The following is a 20,372-nucleotide window of genomic DNA, read 5'->3' as shown; positions in this document are numbered from 1 at the left end:
TCAACGGGGAGCACGCTCTTTTGCAGCTTCTAGTCAAAGGCTTGGAGATCTCCACGCAGACAGGTCTGTAAAACTGCACCGAGGCCCACCTGGGACCAGGGAACTCATTTTGTGAAACGGGACTGGGAAATGGTCAAGTCACTAGAGCAGGATGTAGTGAACTACAGTTGGCAGACTTCACTGACATACACTGTGTTGAAGGGTGCTGTCTTCTGGCACTCCCTTGACCTCAGCACATTCTGTTTGGATTGATACATTAAAGTTTTGGTAACAAAGTTGTGTTTCATTTTGCTTTTGTGAGCTACGATTCCGAGACTCAACAGGCAAAGTAATTAATAACTGAGATTGTAAGGCTTGAATTCTCTTTGAATTTTGCTCATCTCATACTGTATAATTTACCTTCTTTCCTCAAATAAAAACAGTTTGTGCCTTCTTGCTTCCAACTAATCCTTTCTGCCTGTTAACAGGAATGAAACGTGAAATGAAACATAGTGAGTTGAATATTAGAATGTGAAAATCTGGGCATGCTTCAGGTAGTGTTTGATACTGATCATTTTATTTAAATATAATTCATAGAAATCTTTAGAAGAAACAGCTGTTATTGTTAATGACACCTCACAAGAAAGAGACATGTGTACGCTACAATGTGCATATACGTGCTCCACAGCCTTCGTGCATGTCTCATGGCGAAGACTTCCTGACATAAAGGCACTGATGCAATCAGCCGTGCAGTTCTTTGTACAATATTTCTTTCCACTCTTTTCATAAGTCTCCCACTGTTATTTCAACCTGTCAAGTTTTCAGGGAAATAGTGTCAGCTGCAGTTCTTATGTTATAACTAGACATGGTATGCACCCAGGTGCTCTCAAGTTTCATTTGGTGCAAGTTAGTACCAGCTCAGTCTCTTTCTTCTGGCAAGAGTTACTGAGAGACATAATCCCAAGCTTCCCTAGTTATTCACAACACCTCTCATAAAAAAATAACCACTTGATAGCTTAAATTTACGCGTTTCTCACAGCTCCTTCCTTCTGGGCACCCTGGCTTACAGTGCCTCTCTCTCTCCAGCGACCAGGGCTGGATGACGTACGTAACACACAGCTTTCAAAGAGGTCCTATGAACCTCTACTTTAGATATACCAAGAGATAAAAGAATCTAGAAAAAAATAAACCAAACATCCCTCCAACCCAAAGCCTCACTTTATTCACTCCTGAATACCTTTTGGAATTTAGCAGAACCCTCTGTGATGTCCTTTGGCAGATGGTTTTCCTTCTACGTAATGCTGTCCCTCTGGCCTCCAGCCACAGCACTCCATCTCTCCAAATACTTCTGAAGTATTTTGATTCTAATCCTGGTTTCTTTGCTCTGCTCCTGTCTAAATTCCCTGCCTTCTCAAGACTCCCAGCTCTGCAGGGGAAGAGGACACAGGAATCTCAGGTTTTAAGCAGAGCCCGTATTTTCTTTTGTTCTAAGTAAATTATTCCCAGCAATTGAGAAGACATTTGATAACAGTAAACAGATCAGAGGCTGACAGCTTGGCCCCACTCTCTGAACGAGCAGCTAACACTGAGCTCAGTTAAAAAGCAGTCATTCAGCCCAAATTAATTATATACAAGGCAAGGAGCAAAGAGGAGAATGATCTATTGGGAGCTCCTGAAGGAACCCTGGCTGACCCGAAAAGCAGCACCGGTAAATTTTCCCCTGCTCTTGCACTTTCTTTCTGGCCAGGCCATAATGCCAACGTAGCAATGCAACTAAATGCTAAGTGCCTGATCAGTGCCATCGTAAATACCTAAGGGAGAGGGAAGATACAGGTTTCTAACACTTGTCCCCATGTTCACTTGCCCAGAAGCAGCAGCCCTACTCACTCTGTGTGAAATCATCCTATAAAAACAAAATTCCAACCTTTTAAACACCATTCTCAAAAAAAAAAAAAAAGTCTATGCAAAGCAAACATGTTTGCAGAGAGGCCAATGGAAAAAAAGTAGAATAATTTGATTCTTTCAGATTTTCATGATACTCTGCTATTGCTCCTGTACCTAAAAGTGATATTATTCAAATTTATACAAAAGCTAACACTGCAGGCTAACTCCCCACCCAGCAGATGCTGTAAGATACCCATAAAACTTATTTTCATGTTATGTTTTTCAGATTCACCTTTTAAAAATCATTCTCTTAAATCTCACAAATCTTACAGAGATATCAGGTCATTACACAGTGAGTCAACTGCCTATTGGAAGTATGATTCATTCCAATATTGAGCAAACCCCTTCCCTCTTACAAAATTCAAGAAAGAGGAAGAAAATGAGGTACACTAAGAGCTACCACCACCATCACAGTAACACACAACCTGTTTTCTCTGTAGCTGTCATGCAGGCTGTGAAGTCACTGGACAGGACATAGTTTTGCATTCACCTCTTGCACAGCCCTGGGTATATTGTAGGCACACATCTAAAAACATCTAATTATTGGTAATAATTTATTAACAGCAGATAGTTAAATGCAGATGCCCAATCTCTCTCCATCCTTTGTCCTGGGAGAAATTTCTCAGAGAGAAACCCAGCCACTCTCCAACTAGTAAAAGCAGCTGCAAAAGCTGCCAAGAAGTGGTACTTCTGGTGATTCATAAATTTCTGAAGCTTTGATGTGTTTTCCTGTGTGAACTGCTCTTTTGCTTAGCAGATCATCTTTACTTTCCCTCCCTGCCTCTACCCTTCAGTTCAGTGTCACTGTTTATTAATTTCCCCCTTTTCAGTGTCACATTTCCTTTCAACTATCTTGCATCTCTATAGTCAATTTTTCTTCTCCCTTTCTCTCCTCTCTCCCATATTCAAACTGGAACTAGTCTGGTATTTGCTGACATCAACTGTTCATGGATTTTACCACAAACTTCTACCGGTATCACTCACCCCTGGCTACTACAGGAGATTATAAACCCATCCCCATGTGTTTCTACATTCCCAAGCAAAGCTGGTCTTTAGGCATTACCAAAATAAGCATTTGGTATTAACAACAATTAAATCTGCTTAACTCAAATCTCTCTGTGTATGGTTACATCACACATGTATGCTTAAATCACACATTCAAAAGAGCATATACATTTTCATTACCTTTACTGGTTTAAAACCTCACACTTTTTAAAATGCCGTTGAGGAAAAAAAATCCCACAAACACATTTCTGAGGTTAAATACTGCAGTTAAAGCAAACCAGGTTTAAAATAAAAAGTTGGCATTTTAAAAGCTCGCAAATAGGATTAGATCTACCCAGTCTGTATAAACATTAATAAGAGGAGCTCCATTCAGACCTAATGTAGGATGTATGCATCTGTGAGTCACGCGAGCACCAGCATGAACTCTCTTTAATTTGCAACGAGAAAGTCTGGAGGTTGAAAGAGGTAAAGCAACTCAACAGAAAGGTTCACTAGGACATAGATTAGGATCTGACGCTTTCAAACCCGTTTCTGTTGGCTGCAGCTCTGTCTGATCACTGCTGAGCATGAGCACTTGCCCACTTTACATCTTTAGCACTCTAAAGACATAAAAAATGGAATTCTTTATTCAAGCTGCTTCTCAGCCTAATACATCCCATGTAGAAGGTTTCTGGGCTAGGAAATGTCTCCCTCCCCACCCACTCCCAACCCCCACCAGTGCTGAAAAATTACATTACAGTAACAAATCAGATGATACTCTTGTTCAACTGTTCCTATTTTTCAATACTATAGTTCTACTTCTGACTAGTCTTGGCTAGTGTTTTCTACAATTCCCCGCCGATAGTCTGTGGAATGTTATCCTGCTGTGAGCTACTCGTATGAGGAGCCTTTGCTCCTCTGCGCAAGCCGTTGGCACAACAGGTCACTGGACGCGGGGAAGAAAGCAGTTCTTGGTGGAGAGCTTTGCCTTTCCTATCTCGCTGAAAGACATTGCAGAGTGGATGCATTTCCGACACATCCCTGCCCCTTAGCGCAGCAAAGCAGAGATAAAAATCAAGAGCAAGAGAAGTTTCTTTTGGATTTTGGGTTTGTTTGTCAGGGACTTCGGCTTTTTTTCATGCTAACCAATGAGAAAACCTGCAGTAAGGATCAAAATCCCATCTCTTGGTTTCAGTATGGTTTCCGTGCTGCCTCTCGTGCAGCCTAACAACACTGTGCTTTCCACATGAGGCAAAATGCAAGGCTGCAGTCTAGACTTAGAGCAATGACATTCCCAATGTGTATAAGACCAAAAGAAATTAATCATAAAAACTGAAAAATAAAACTTAGCACTTCCTCAGTTGCGTGTACAGACACGCAAAGGATACAACATACAACTTTCCATATCCTATAATCTTTGTTCAGACGAGCCTATTGTAAAATGAGGATTCACCCTTAGAAAAGAAGAGCAAAAGTTTAGGAGTTAACAGTTTAGTGGAAGAAGTTTATAAAAGAAAAGTCTAAACGTAGCCTGCGATATATAATGTGAAAACTGACACAGAGATGGTAGCAATATGCCGTCAAATACTTTGCCAAAGCAAATGAAAAAGTCACCCGGGCAGATAACATCTGGATATATGCAATCTCAATTTAGTCCAAATCCCAATGTAAACAAGTCCACTGATAGTAGAAGGGTAGTTAAACATTCCACTAGCTTTGGATAATTGAAACCATCTTCCTTTTCTAAAAAAATAACAAACCTTTCAATTATCAAACTCTGAGGAAGAAACTGACAGCTATTAGAAGGAGTCCATTAAAATTTCAGTTTTTCACGCTGCAGGCAAACATCTCTGCAAACAGTATTTTTGTTTATACAGGTTAGAAACTGCTGTAGCTCCCAAATGGCTTAATACTTGTAAATACTAGTAATATACAGTATACAGATTATATATAATATAAACACAATATATTTAGATCTGATTAGACTTAGACTGAGATACACGTTCTGCTAATTCTATAATGGTATTATTATTTCCAGTGATATCAATATTAAAAGAAAATTTGAAAGAAAATGTATTTGTAGCTGTGTAGCATGTTGTTTTTTTAACGTACTCACACCACTCTGCAAGAATCCTAAAAGAAAGGGTAGCAGTCACTCTGGGAACGGCAACAATGCAGCAAGGGAATACAGTCTCAAACAGATTTCATTTAAAGGCTGTGTAGGATCAGTGGAAATGTATCATATTACACCAACCTAATTATACATAGCAATAGTCATTCAGTCAACCCCTATGTCAACTTACTGCATTAGTATATTATCACTGATAATGAAGTTTTGACAGTAATCTGAAACATCTGCAACAAGTACCATCGAAGCCACTGAATACAGAATAGCATTAACAAAACACTACTTTTTTTCCAGGGCTAACAATTTAATATAGTTCTGGGGTAAATGTCACATTAGAAATAACTGTAATCATATATAAATCAACTTTCATGCCTGTTGCTTGAATGCACATGAAATGGAATAATCTATACATTCTAGCACTATCCAAGCAATTTTTCATGCAACAAAGCTGAAGCCTATACAGCATGTCAAAGTTTAACGCTGAAGAGCACTAAGCAGGTTAGGAAGCGCTAGGGGGTTACGAGAAGAAAACAATTCCATTAAGTTCCATTGCAAAAGACAAGAATTAAAAGGAAAATATCATCCATGTGTGCCCCAGCAAATCCTAATGGCAAAAAATAAATCCTAATTAAAAAAATAAATTCTAAAAAATCCAAAATTCTGTGTTCCTGTAGCTAACAAAGCTAAAAAAGCTCATTTTTAAAAATAGGTCAAGTCTCTCATCTCCAAGTAACAGTGACAGAAGCAAGTATTAAACTGGTTTATTTAAAAAGAAAGGGATTATCAGAACACTTATTTGCACACAGTTATGCAGAAAAAATCACCTCAAATGAAATTCAACAGAGCCACATTACGTTGAACAGAATACAGAAGTAAATCTGATAAACAAGAGACAACTTGAAAATAAGTTATGAAGTTTCCAAAACAAAAAGAAATCAAAGAGGAGACCGCATATTTAAAAAGTTACAATATGTAAAACTAAAAAGCTTGCTCACCAAAAACTATCTAGTTTACATGAAAATAAAAATGTTCCATGGCGCATGCGCTGTTCACTGATAACCTCGTTTTAAGATATACCCCATCCTGACTGAGAGATCAACCAACATACTCAACTCTCATGTACTGCAGAAGGTAAAACAAATATGAACTAACTTTTGGGTTAGGGCTGGAGATTAATTTCAAAATATGGAACCCCTGAATTGATTTGCACAATAAAAATCACATTCCAGTGCCATTTAATAATGAAGTAATCTGGAAGAGATTATCTGCCTTTCCTTGAGCACACCATGCCCAAATATCTACAGACAACCTTTTCATAAGTGCGAAGATACAGGGATTTAGCTTTCAAGACAGTCACTGAGACAGCCTCAAACTTAACCATTTTGAAAGTGTTCTATTGCCTTGCACTTCATACAAACACAGCCTGGACACAGGCTGTATTTCTGTATCAATGAGACATGGGTGTGTTAACAGTGCTGCATTAGACATGAATGACATAGTTCCATCAATCTAAGTCTTTGCGCTTAGATCCCATTTTTCTATTATCCTCTAATGCTGGCATGCTTAACTATTACCATTCTAACCACAAACAGATACACGGAAAGAGGTCTCTAAGCCTATGTTTCAATCATCCATACTCCTGCTACATTTTGGCAAGGTATGACTCAACAGCTGCCGTGTATCATGGCTATACTCGGGGAATATTTTTTTAATTGTAAATTACTTTTCTTCTACTGAAGAAAATAAAAGTAATTCTGAAGTTATTTGATTGTCCAAAATTGCACTGTCCATTAAAAAATTAATTACTGATTTCTGGTGGAACGTAAGTTTCCAAATAGAAAAACTGAAACCGAAAATAGTAGCTCAGAGTATTAGACCTATTGATCTCCTGAATCAAGTTTTGAGGAAGAGAATGTGTGCAGAGGCCACGGGTTTTTTTTCTGATATTACAATTCAATCTTTCAATTGCATTAGTGTGTGTATTCATTCTTAGTTTCATGTTAATACAAAGGCATACTGGGCAAGTTAACCTGCTGCATCATGTCGTAATTCAGCCAGCCAACAAAGACTTTCATTTAAGTAGCACCCACAAAACAGCACTGCAGTGTGCCCCTCTAGGGGCTCCATCTTTCGAAGATTCTCAGTGTCCTCTTTTGAATGTACATTCTGAAAAAAATACTTAATAACTTCACCCAAACAACATGCTTCCAGCTGTTGATTCAACACAGATTCAACACACCAGAACTGGAACTTCAGCTTTCACCAGTGGACACTCCTCTCTTCCCTCCCCGAATTCTTCCAGGAAAAAAAAAACAAACCAAAACAAAACAAAACACAGGTATCTGAGATACATCAGTCTGGAGGATATTAATGTACCACAGAACTCATTAACATCTCTATTATATTCTTCAATAGTTGCACTGCTCCATTTCAGAAATCACATTTCTGGAAGGTATTTATACTATGTTAAACTTAGATCCCCTGAGCAACGCATTGAAGGTAATCACCAGTACATCTGTTTCTGTCATATTTAAATTCATAGCCTAATTCAATTGCAAATAATTAGCTATTTATCACCATGAAGTTCACATTATAAAATTAGAAAGGGCCAACATGATCCTAACCATTTAACAAAAGATACAGACCTTAAAAGGAGGAAACAGGAGAAAAACAAAATAAACCCTAGCAATCAATCCCCCAGTAAATCAAACACAATCGGTTCTGCTTGCCCATCATACCCCTACACAACCCAAATCCCTTCCGTGTTTTCACAGACTTACAAAATATATTGCCACATATATCAGGTAACTCCATCTTTCATTTTTATATCCTGAAGAGGAGAATTATTTAGTCAAAATAACATGAGTACACAGCTCTTGTAATACCGTCGTGACCTCGGTTTCTAACACCTACTTCGGAACATTACTATAACTCAAGAACTTTTTTCACGTGCAAGGACATCTTAATTATCCCACCCGTGACATGAATGTTTTTGGAAGATAAAGTCTGTAATTAACTTGTTGCCAAACAATATGTTTACTGTCCCTGAAGGTCAGTTCTCGTATAAAGACATAAGGACACTTAACTTTGGGAGATGTGTATTGTAACTGCCGTCAAACATTAACCAAGTGGTTATCCATTATCTATAGTAGCAGCAATGCAGAGCACGAAGATATTCCAAGCACCATAAAATGGCTGCATTAAAATAAACCTCTACTGAGGCTTGCAACAAATAAGTACAACTAGAGAGACAGTGCTTGACATTGTAACAGGATTTGTTAGAAATTCCACTTAATATCAGTAGGCAGTCGGTAGTGGGAGCATTTGCTCAAGACAGTCAAACAAGATTGCTTCCATACTATAGAAATTTGTCTTTGCTGATTGTCCTTGTCAGGAGAATTAAATTTTGAAACTGTTTTTAAAGATTTTACCAAAACAACCGTAGGGGCTCCTTGCTTTGTTTAGTTCCTTGCCTTGTTTAGGTCAGAATTTATGCTAGAAATTTGCACACAAGAGTTTGACTAGGAAATCTGTGATATGCAAAGGGCAGGGTGGGTGGGGAGGTGTAACAAGAGGTTTCTTTAGCCCTGCAAAGCCAAGAAGGGCATCTCAGCACTCCTGGTACAATTCCTATACCTAAGGACCTCCCTGTTACAGACAAATGAGAAGGTAACCACGTTTGATTAAAGATCTCCTACAATAGATCAATTAATTGTATACATGAGATAGGAGAGGTACAAAGAGGAAAAAAAAGTACAAACAATGGAATAAAACTCAGGAAAATTATAATAAAGAAACATATGTGCAGCACTTCTATGCTGTTATGCTCAGTGTTAGTGTCTGACTCACATCCTCATCACTATTCTGTATTCAACAGGAAATCTAACAGAGACTTGGCCTGTACCTTGCCTTACACTCTGCTTATAGTCAGAGACAGATGGAGGGAATGGAGGGCAAAGAAAAACAGCTAAGAAAATCAAGGAGGAATAAAATAATCTTTGCCCAACAAGACACACTCTTCTCCTCCTAACCTCACAGCACGCACTCTTCCATGTAGAGGAACAGATAACAACTGAGAACGTGTGTTTCCCTCAAAGTGTTGGACAATATGGGAACTTACTTGTGATGCAATGGCATATGGAAGAACCTAAACATGGCAAACAGGCAAGAGTGAAAAAAGTAAACAGGAAAAAGAAATTCAGATGAGAAAAAAAGGAAAAATGGAAATTATGAATATTCAAATAAGGGAGGGAAAGATTCAACTTCAGAAGGGAAAATATTAAGAATTTAGAAAGGCAAAGAAATGAGAAATTAGGAATGCCAAAATCACTGAACATAAGAACTGGAGGAGGAAGGGGAGTCTGGAGACATTCACATACAAGTGTGGCCATTAGCACTGCAGTAAACTAGTAAACAAGAAAGGGTTTTTTGCATACCGCAGTCCATTAAAGAAGATATTTTGTAGTTGTACCTTTCATGCAGAAGTAGTTGGTTCACGATCTCTGTTATTTGAAAAACTCGTGTATGTCAGCACTTCAGATGCTGGAATAGCTTGTTCGTGTTGAAACATGGACTATTTGCTGTTTTTCCGTTGAGAATAGATTAGATTTCAAATTCCCCCACTTGGTTACCAAAAGCATTTCCATCAGCTGGAAACACTTTTCAATCCATCTTGCCAACTTTTGACCTATGCTAGTTTCTTTTGGAAGGTGAAACCAGTCCGGATCAGGCATGGATAAGCAATTCTCCACTGAGAGCATGTCAAATAGACACACAGCCTTCCTGAGCCAGAATGCAGCAAATGTGTATTTCTTGAGAACGGACACTTACTCAGAGCTGTTCATATGGAAGCAAATAACAAGAACCTATGTCACTCTGCAGTTTTTCCTGTAGATGAGCATGGGCATCACATGTGCTATTCATTTTCTGAAATAATATTGGAGAGTGCTGTTTATACGTTGCCTATAGACCATCTAATTTAAAGACTGTAGCATATTAAAGTAATTGAAAAAGGCATTTGTTTCTGTAGCACAAAATAAAGAGTCTCATTACTAGAAAAAATAACTGACACACTGTTACACCATACACTTTAGCCTGAATACTATGTTATAATAAACCATTCTATGATAAGGGAAGACTTCAGCTAATCTCAGCCCAGAAACATTCAGACTTATTCCTTCACCACTGTCAGTGATCACCCTGAAGTGCCAGCCAGCTGCAAGTTCATTTTTGAATGAGCTCTTCCCTTTGCATGTGAAATGGAAGACAAAGATCTGTTGCTATTGGTGGCTGGCAGCTCGTGGCACCTGATACCATAGCAGTATTATCTTTATAACACTGTAAATGGAAGTATACCTAAGCCCTTCCTTGTGTTCGTCCCATCATTCCCCTTCACCATCCATCCACACTTTTTATTTTTTTTTAAAACAGGTCATCACAAGTCCAGCTCTGATGTCTCTTTAATTTACCAGATGATCTGCCGGCTGACTTGTGGTTTGCAGGAAAGAAAGCTTCCTGCAGGCTGGTTGCACCCAGCAGAGAATACAGATGCCTTTTTGCAGCGGGAGGAAAAAAATCAGAGCTGAAGTCATTATCCCCTTTACCACCACCACTCTCCATCCTCTGTGTAAACTCTCTGACAGCATTCCCCCCTTATCTTCTCATAGAGTGTCAAGTAAAATGAAAAGGTTAAACTTGAAGGCTTGTACATGGCCTTTGGGTTAGACATCCACTTTAAAAAAAAGCCCTACATACAGCAAAATATTTTTAAAATCACAGAAACGTGAAGGTTCAAGGACTAAATTTGCTACCTTAGCTGAACTACAGGCAAAGTCTAATACTGCTCCCCAGAGAATTAATATCATGCTTCCCAAACTGACTATTGGAAGCCAACTTCAGAATCGAAATCTTGTTCCAGTATCCAACAACATGTCGCAGCTGCAAATCCCCACGCTTTGAAACACCATATTCCTTCACGTTGCTCTTCACAGAAAAATATAGGAATACTAAAACTGGAACAGGTAAGTATTCTTAACTTTCGTCTAGTCAAGGTTTCCCTTTTTATTTTCTATATTTAGCATCTCCCTGTTTAGTCCTCTTCCCTCTTTCATGTACCCACATTTCCTTTTCTTGCCCTAATGGAGGATATTTGGACAATCAAGCAGACAGTAAGAAGTACAGACATAGCGCTGTGAAACGCGCTAACTAAAAAGCTTGCTGAGAATCAGACTCACTGGGATCACAGGCTACCACTCAATTTCACTCACAGCAAGAGCCATAGGTAGTGCTTCACGTGAAAAAAAAAAAAGAGCGTTACTAAATATTCAGCTTCCAGCGCTACATGACAGCGAATGTCCACTGGATGATGGATTGCCCTGCAGACTCCCTCCGTATGCAGTCACCCATGGCCCACCACTGGTTTGCAATGCCAGGCTGAAGCCTACCAAATGGAGCAACTTTTAAAGTAGTTTATAAGTCTTTGCAAAACATCACCTTTTAGGCTTTCAGTCTTTTACAGTTAATTCAGAGGTATATGGTCAAAATATATGAGCTTTGGTTTTGCATTAACACCACAAATGATCAAAACAACTCATTAGCTATGATTCATCTATTTGTCTAGAAACAAGTAAATGTCAGTACTGTCAGGAAAGGGAAAAGTTTATGATTAAGCTCTGGCTATATTCATTCCTCATAATATCCGCCTGAAGATAGCATTCAAAAGCATTTTTAAAAGATTCAGCACTTGATTTTCCATCCACCTCATTGAGATAGTATCACAAAGAATGCATACAAAAGAACATTTACGTAGAAACACGTACCTTTACATTCAATATTGTTATACGAAACTGTTTTGCAATTAGCTTAATTTTAAGGCAGAAAAATAATTCAACACAAAATGACAGAGGATGATTGTATTAAGCATAGAAAGCAATTGTGTTAAACACATGTAGACATCAAGTCAAGATCTTCTACAACTCAATGGAAAGCTCATGTGCAGCTCTCTGTTGTCTTAACTGACTGTACCAAACACTGACAGTCTTAATCTTTTTGCTGCATGAATTTTTGACTTCCCCTCAAAGAGAAACAAGGAAACCACCCAGTCTTCCAGCACGTACAAAGTAACTAAGCAATCCATATCATGATCCCACTGACAAAACCTCCAAATATGTCTTCCCCATCAGTGAAGATCACTGAAAGAACCTCAAACTGAGAGTCATTTTAGGAAGTTTGATTTACAGGATGTTCATCTTTACCTGTTAAAGTCATTGGATAAAGTAGCAAACCAGGTAGGGCACAGTGTGCAGACACCACCTTCGTGTCTCATGAGAAAAGGCTCTCAAATGAGGAAAGAGACGTTACACTAATGCAATCTAAGTTAGTAACAACAGTAATAAAATATTATACCTTTAGGTATTTTGAACATGGAATTAAGTCGTTTATTTGAAATGTCATGTAACAGCTCTAGAAACAATAGGCACCGGCACTTTATTTTTTGATGTACGAATGAGTTTTCCATGTAGATACCCAGTGTCTTGTCATGTCTTGACTGCAGAACAACAGTGGATACTTATCAGCTCAGCCTTAATTAATTAACTCCCAAATGAATACCACATTTAGAAGGAAATAAATTGTAATTTTATCCTGGAAGACTACTTCACTCAAATGGGACAAACTGGTACCTTATCTGATTTGTATCTATTCTCTAATCATGCAGAGACTTATTATAAAGGAATTTAAAATAATTCTAAAAATTCCCAGTTGCTATTCCACATAAATATTGTGTCTTCCTCTCTGGATAAAATCTTTCCGAGGGAAATGGCTCAATTGCTTAAGACTTGTTTTTCTTACATCTCACATGGACATGCCTCAAACACTCATATCACTGTTCCATCAAATTTTAAATCACCTACGTGGAAATATCTACAAGTTCAACAACATTCCACTGCTTGTGTTCTGCTATTTTGGTGTTTTAATTATGTTATTTCACACAGCAGAACAAAGTTTGACATTAGTACTGAATCTCATAAATCGTCACTTTAACAAAATGCATTCCCTCGAGGAGAGATAATACAGGCCATATGGAAGTCCCCATTTCAGCTTAAAACCTTCTCAAACAATCCTAATTGTTTGCAGAAAGTCAATGGCAGGATTATGCTCTGTCTGAGGCACAGGAGGAGTGAGTGAGTTATATTTATATGTCAGCTCATTTTTGTTTGTTTTTTATTGTGGTGGAGTTTTTTAAAAAAATGAGGAGTCAAAAATAAAAATGAAAGGTAAATTCAACATTAATTCAATAGTACTGACTGGAACAAAAGCACGATAACATCATGCTGGAGATGTACAGTTAACATTGTGGTAGAGATGTACAATCCTTATCATTTTTCTTCATCTCTTCAAAACATTTTACTAAGGAAATGGCCAATGCTATAATACAAAGACCAGTGTACAGCACATAAACATCAAAAAAATAGCTTCACAATAATATCCAGTGATTCAGCACGTCAGAAGCTTACACAGACTTTACAAATACCAAAGCTTATCATGTTGCAATAAATTCCACTAAACTAATTTCTTAGAATGCTAATTGTTGCTCTTAAAATAGCAAAATCAAGACACCATAGGTATCACTCCCTAAAGGGAACCCAGTAATCTGGTCTAATGGTTAATTGACTAATGAAAGTTAATTGTTAAGTTGGGGCAGCAGAAATTTTGCACTTGCATGACATAATTTCTACCGTAACACAGGCTTATGCTTTCCATCTGATAGGGATGCGCACGCACACAGACAGCTATCAAACACTATGATAGCAACAGCCACACAGAGTCATCTGCAAAGGTTCAGATGTTTCTCACAACAACGTCTTCTTAAGAGAGCTGCAAAGAGAGGGAGGTGGAAGAGTGTAATTCTTTACAGAAATCTGTCCAACTGTTCCCATTGCTCTTTCTATTCTTTCAATTTTATGTATCAAGAACATGCCACTGAGCCCCTCTCCAAGGATGAGCTGTCCTCTGTCAGTTGAAGAGTGGCCATAGCAATGGACGCTCAGTTTTGTAAGTTTTGTAAACGTATTCCCCTGCATTATCTCAACACTCTGCATTATCTCTTCCTGTGTTTTAAGACTATTTACAAAGGGAAGACTTGGCTATGGCCAACCTCTCTACTTTTCCCCCAATGCACCATGAAAAGGATTTCTGCATGCTAAAAATCAGCACAGCAAAATGCAGATCTTCGTTTCTCCAAAGGCTGTCTCGGGAAGGCACAGCACATTAGTGCCCTTGGTTTCACCTAGACCACCTGGTTTTAGGGTACAGAACCACTCAGAAATGGGGGAGGTGGACAGAAATGAAGGCAGATAGATTCTACTTCTTTTTGGCTAGAAAAAAGAAAGCCAGCAGTCCTATTGCTATAGACAAGTGGCCCATGAATCCTCCCTTCCTCTGCCCCAGGAGACACTCTTCAAAAGAACTAGCATATATGTGCTGACCTAGTGGTAATGAAGACACTTCTTGAATGCCGGCCTTTTCACAGGTTTAAGTAGCCTGCAGGGTCCTGAGCTGCCCTTACCTCTTCTGGGTGAATATAGCTCACACTAAATTAATTTTCTCAGAGAAAGAAAAGAGAGAATCAATATTTATTCCAGGATCAAAATGCTTTTCGCTTAAAGAACTCAGCAGTCAAGAAAAATGAGGAGCAATCATTTTGTTCCCATGACAAACAAAAGCTTCCTTGCCAGTAGACACTGCATATTGACAATAACCTGTAAGCATCGTAGCACGCATAGTAATAAGATGGTATTTTGCTGCAGCGGATTTCTATCTTGTAGACACTATTTTTTGGTTCTAAACAGAAATTTTAAAGAACGAAAATACTGTATTTTCCATTAAATAGCAACATTAAAATAGTTACAATTAACAAACACTTAATTTTTCCTCCCCCAGAACATCAGTTTTATTTAACATGTCCTAATTTAAATACTGAGGCTACAAATAATGACTAAGAAATCATCAACCGATTCAAAATGAAGGAACTGGAAGGTTATGGTTTTTTTGGAAACTTATTTTATTTTATTGCCATTAATTTGGTAGTGCACCAAGCTACCACCAAAAATGTCACACCAAATTAACTTTCTTTTTCTTAACCATGGCAGGTCAAATAATTAAAACACTGAAGGTGTCTTGGTAATGAGACTTAACTCAAGGACACTAATTTACAATGACACAGGTTCCTCCTCTCTGTATTACCTCATATACTTAGTAAGAAATCCTTGAAGGGTCAAATTCTTATGTCATCTAGAAATTATTTTGATCACTCTCGATCCGAACTATCTTCATTTTGCCCCTAATACAACTTCCAGTTTTCACTCTGTCACATCAACTTGGCATTTAGTGGCTTGATTCTGTTTCAAAAGATGTCATAAACCATGCTTGTCATCACCCGCTGCATTACATAGACCTCAGCAGTAACTATGTCACAGGCCAAATAAAACCAGCTTTGTTAGCCACCCACTGACTGCGACATGTAGGAACGGTTGTGCACCTCCAGTTTATAAAATGGCATAAGCTGGTATTTAATCAAAAATGTTTAAGTGAACATCAACTCTCCATAGTTTTTGGCATATTTCTGAATATATTTTAAATGCTTGTGACAGCAGTGTTTCCTCAAAGATATCGATTGCATCTATTTCTTTCCAGCGGTCTTCAATCAAACCAAATAAAACCCTATATGTACCATTTCATCATGATATAGTATATTTCTTCTCTTTTGGATTTTGCGGTTATTTCTGATTGCTATTTTATCTCATTTTTCAGAAAAACAGCACCTCTAAAAGTGGTCAGTGAAAATAAACAGCAATAGTGATGTAATAACTTGCTCTTCAACAGGGATCACTGTATCGATAAGTCAAAGTAACGCCCATTCCTGAAGGTGAAAATCTGATGTTGTAATATTGGACATTATAAAATGGATACTAACATGGATTGAGAAGACAGCGAAAACAAGATTAATACGCAATCAGAAGTGCTATTTTATTTTATTTTTACATGGGTTTTATTGAGGGTCAGGAAAACCTCTGAGCTGAAAATAGGTGGAGATTAAGAGAATACTTTAAAGAAGCATAATCTATGCTTGCTCTACTCTTGCTCTTCCCTTCACACTCATTTATGGTCACTAGGGGACTTGTTGCCTTTTTTTTTCTTTTTCTTTTCACACCATTCTAGAAACACAGCTTCATGCACGGAGAGGATGGCGTAAGCTCCTAGTACATTTCCCAGTCCCCAAACTCATTTAATATAAAATCCTCAAGTTGAGGACATAACAGATATTAAACTGATAAAAACATATGCTACACTTGATCTTTGCCAAAAGGTCAAGAAGCAAACACGAATCGCAGACTCCATGGTTTCTTGGTCTGACTCAGTGAGCATACTGCGACTGAATCATCGTAAGATTTTAACACCGCAGTAGCAACAATTATGTAGCTTTTTCACTCAGATTTATTTCAAGAAGCTGCAAACAGACTACAGACCCCAAATAACTCACTCCAGGAGCTCACTTCAATGAGCTCATGATTTTGTGCACAAAGTAACTGTTCCAGGACAGGAATTTGGGAAAGCTAACAATGCCATGTCCAGCCTCCCAAAATATTCCAGTCTTAGTCTGATTATTTCCTCTATGGTAAACTAAATAAAAAGAAAAACCACCCAACAACCTTCCCTCTGACCTCCTGCTGCCCCCTTACCCCCCACCCCAAACACTTAAGCAATCTTCTGGTTTCTGAATCATTACGGGGTTATTTTAGAACCTTCTCCCCATGGATTAGAGAGCAACACATCTCCCCTACAGAAAGTATTTCACAAAATTCTAAAAAGTTGAGGGACTTTTTAATAAATAACATACCAAGGACAGAACAACATACTGCAGTACATTTTCTTAATGCTTGCTGGACTCATTAAGAGCATCTTACACGCTAATTCAAAGACTACATCTCAGTCTTGCCAAAGCATGATTTTTAATTACTCTGTATCAAACTCCGCAATAAATTAACACAGAAAATGCCCACACAAAGAACACTAAAACAATACTCCTAACGCTTAAAAAAATCATCCCTGTGGGTGGAAACTAAAAATGTCTTTTGAAGTTAATGAGTAATAACAAAAGACGTTTGAGTAACTTGGAATAAGACAACAATTTCTTAAAAATTATTTTCATTCTGAGAACACTTTGTAAACAAGCTTGGAAACCTTTTTATTTCCCATTATATTTTCAATCACTCATTATAATCACTAATTATTTATTAGAATAGAACAGTAGGTCAAAAGTAAAAGGAAATATATTGTCACAGCAAAAATACCCAGCTAATACACTGATGTCGGTGTTCCAAGCTGCACAAGAGAGCTAGACAACTACAAGGTAATTGTTTTACTTCCAATACAGAGTATTTGGTGGATCAGTATCAGCAAATCTACTGGATTTTAATGAGTTAAAATATTTTAATAGCATAGCTTTGTTCTTTAGTTTAATCACCTTTCCCTAAGGCTCTGAACAACAATTTAAGCATGTGCTTAATTTGCTACTGAAGTCAACAGAACTTCCAGCGAATACTGAAAGTTAAACATGTGCTTAATGAGATTTACTGAATCAGAATGCGTAAAAACCGATGTGAGCAGAATCAAAGCCCAGAGGCATTAGGCAAGTCCACCCTGAGTTTCCCTAAAGATACAGGGCCCCCAAAACGTGAATGAAAATTTTGTAATTATTATGACATGTCTACTGTGCATCTGTATTTCTGAAATACTTATATAGCAAAACACATACCAGACTTCAGAGGTCTTTAAAGTAGGAAAAGGAAAAAAAACCTTGAATTCACCCTAAAATACTAACTGAAAGCTTTTGTGGAATTTTGTTTGGTATGCGTAGTTCAGCAATACCCTTCGACATAAGACAACTGTTGATCTGTCTCATGTTTCCCCCAAAAATAAAATGTAATATAATTTAAATGTTTTGATTGGAGGCAGGAGGGAATGGAGGGATGGAGTTAATAGATATTTTAGCTATCTGTTCCTCTGTGAAAAAGAAGGAATGTAATCCCATATTAGTATCTCACTTCCTCAATCAATCAGGCAAACTGTGTAATCCTCTCAAGCCTGCATAAGAACATCTGCATTACACCAGATGATACCCTTTCAGATTAAATTAAATTAAATTACCTGCATGCCTTTAAACCCCCTTTTCTCTACCGAAGACTGCCATTTCTTCCTAGTGCGGAGGAGTTCATTTTAACAAATAACAACTCAGTGATCTTTGAATGCAGCGTATAAAATATAAAACTATTCTTTACCATTTTATGTGACACTTAAAGGGCTTAAGAGAACATTTAATTGAATTGCAACTAATAAATATTTTCCTTGACAGTAAACATTAAAAAAAGGATTTGACTCCAAGAGAAAAATTCTTCAGATTCCACACTCATTACAAATGTTCAAATCTGACTTGGCAATATTTTAATTCTTTCTCTCCCAGCTTACACGGAGGATCTGGTTCTGACATCAAATGTCAGAGACTTTTTTTTTTCCCTGCCCAGAAAAACTAAGAGTGTACTGGAGAAATGTTTAGCAATTTCTTTTAACAATATCCTGTCACCAATCCTTTCTCTAATATACTGTCAAAATCAACAAATCTGTTAAAGACAAAATTTTGCAAATTTAAATTTTGAACACAACAATTGTTATTTCAATATGTCAGTCATGGAAGGAGTTAATCTTCCCCACTCTTTTTAAGAGTAAAAAAGGCTAGGAACAGCTGTCACTCAGGTGATGAATACAAGCTGCCAGCCTTTTAAACAGCAGGTACAGCATTTGAGCTCTGAATTAATTAGCATTCAGAAAGCCTAAACACCGCTTGATAACTCTCCACAAGATCATTTTTGTCCCTTCCTGCAAATTAATACTGCTATTAAGACGAGCAAGGACACAATACAGATTGTAATTGTACCCATTAAACAAAGTTTCACAAATAACAAATCAGAGGTCCTAGCCAAGAATGCATCAAGTCAAATAAGGTGTTGCTGCAAATAACGTACAGGAATTCATCTTCACTTTTTCACGGCACTCACAAAAACACACACAATATGAATTCTTGCGTAAATGCATGGAATGTTTTCTGCACATGAGCACAGGCTTCTCAAAAGTTCAAGTTTCTAAATGTTTAAATAGTGGCTTTGTCTCAAAAGCATTCGGGCTACTTCCACACAAGAGCCCCTTTTACCACACGCACGTATACCAAAACGACAAGCTAGCAAGGCCTCGGAGTTCAGACTTATAGCGCCTTAAAACCCAAGGCCTCCACCAAACGCTGTTGCAGCACTGCATCACAGTCCAAACAACCCGGTGTGAAAAACTTCCCTCCTCTATATATCATTTCATTGAAATGACGAACATATTTTAAAAAGCACAAAAATGATTGATGTCAGACTTTAATGGTGTTTAATAAGCGGCCATCTGTCAGCAGTCAAGGAGTAAAAAAGAAGCACATTATTATTTCCCAAAAGATCAGAAATATTGATGCTAATTAAAAGGCACATTATCATCATCTCAAAGCAATGTCTAAACACTAATCAGACTTCAAGTCCAGCGAAGGGGAAGGGGGGAGACCTATGGATACAAGTGTTCCCCAAATAGGTCATTTGAGTTGATCATCTCTAAACTGGTGGTGTGACCGTGTACAGATTGGAACTTGGTGAGTAGCAGGTAACTCCTCACTGGGTGGGCAAGCAATTAAACCCTGACCTGATGTATGAAAAGATTACTTATTTTTAACTCCAGTCTTTAGAAGAAATCTTTGGTACATTTTTACAACGAATAACAAAAGAAGAGAACTATACTGAACATGGCATTTCATTATTTATTTTTTCCAATTTTCCATACACAGTATTTCAAAACAAAATAAAACTTGGCATCACGGTCCCCAAACATATGATTAATTGCACCCTACTAAACAGTAATGTACTAGGTATTTTTAGCCAAGAAACGGATTGATGTCACATGCACATAAGGGACTTGCGTGGATAGTTATGACTGAAACCCACACACAAAGGAACAAAACCCACGAGCACGGTGCCTGTGACGCATTTTTGACTATTTGGGCCTTTAAGAACTCCCTTCTGGGGTCCAGGGCTGCTTCAGCTCCTCATACCGAGTGCTATGGAGGAAAAAGGTACATAAAGGTAGGTGGTTCAGGCTGCTGCTAATGTTTGCCTGGAGCTCTGCCTTCAACATTAATAGTCAGTTTATTACCTTTTAAAATGTGGTATTTATTGACATTTTCATAATTCATCTCAAT

At 37.9% G+C, this 20,372-nt stretch overlaps 1 protein-coding gene and 1 non-coding gene across 5 annotated transcripts in view; both read right to left on the bottom strand.

Annotated features, from left to right (window-relative positions):
* The window catches only part of MACROD2 (mono-ADP ribosylhydrolase 2), an 896,855-nt gene that overhangs the window by 474,978 nt on the left and 401,505 nt on the right, over nucleotides 1-20,372 (bottom strand). The gene's annotated exons all lie outside the window — the stretch shown is intronic.
* Nucleotides 16,248-16,413, bottom strand: LOC137672725 (U2 spliceosomal RNA). Its single transcript, XR_011049622.1, has one exon. It is a non-coding gene; the product is annotated as a U2 spliceosomal RNA (small nuclear RNA).

This window comes from Nyctibius grandis, chromosome 1 (assembly GCF_013368605.1).
Source record: "Nyctibius grandis isolate bNycGra1 chromosome 1, bNycGra1.pri, whole genome shotgun sequence".
NCBI lineage: Eukaryota > Metazoa > Chordata > Aves > Nyctibiiformes > Nyctibiidae > Nyctibius > Nyctibius grandis.
The sequence above is the reverse complement of the archived record's forward strand: the minus strand, read 5'-3'. Positions and strand labels throughout refer to the sequence as shown.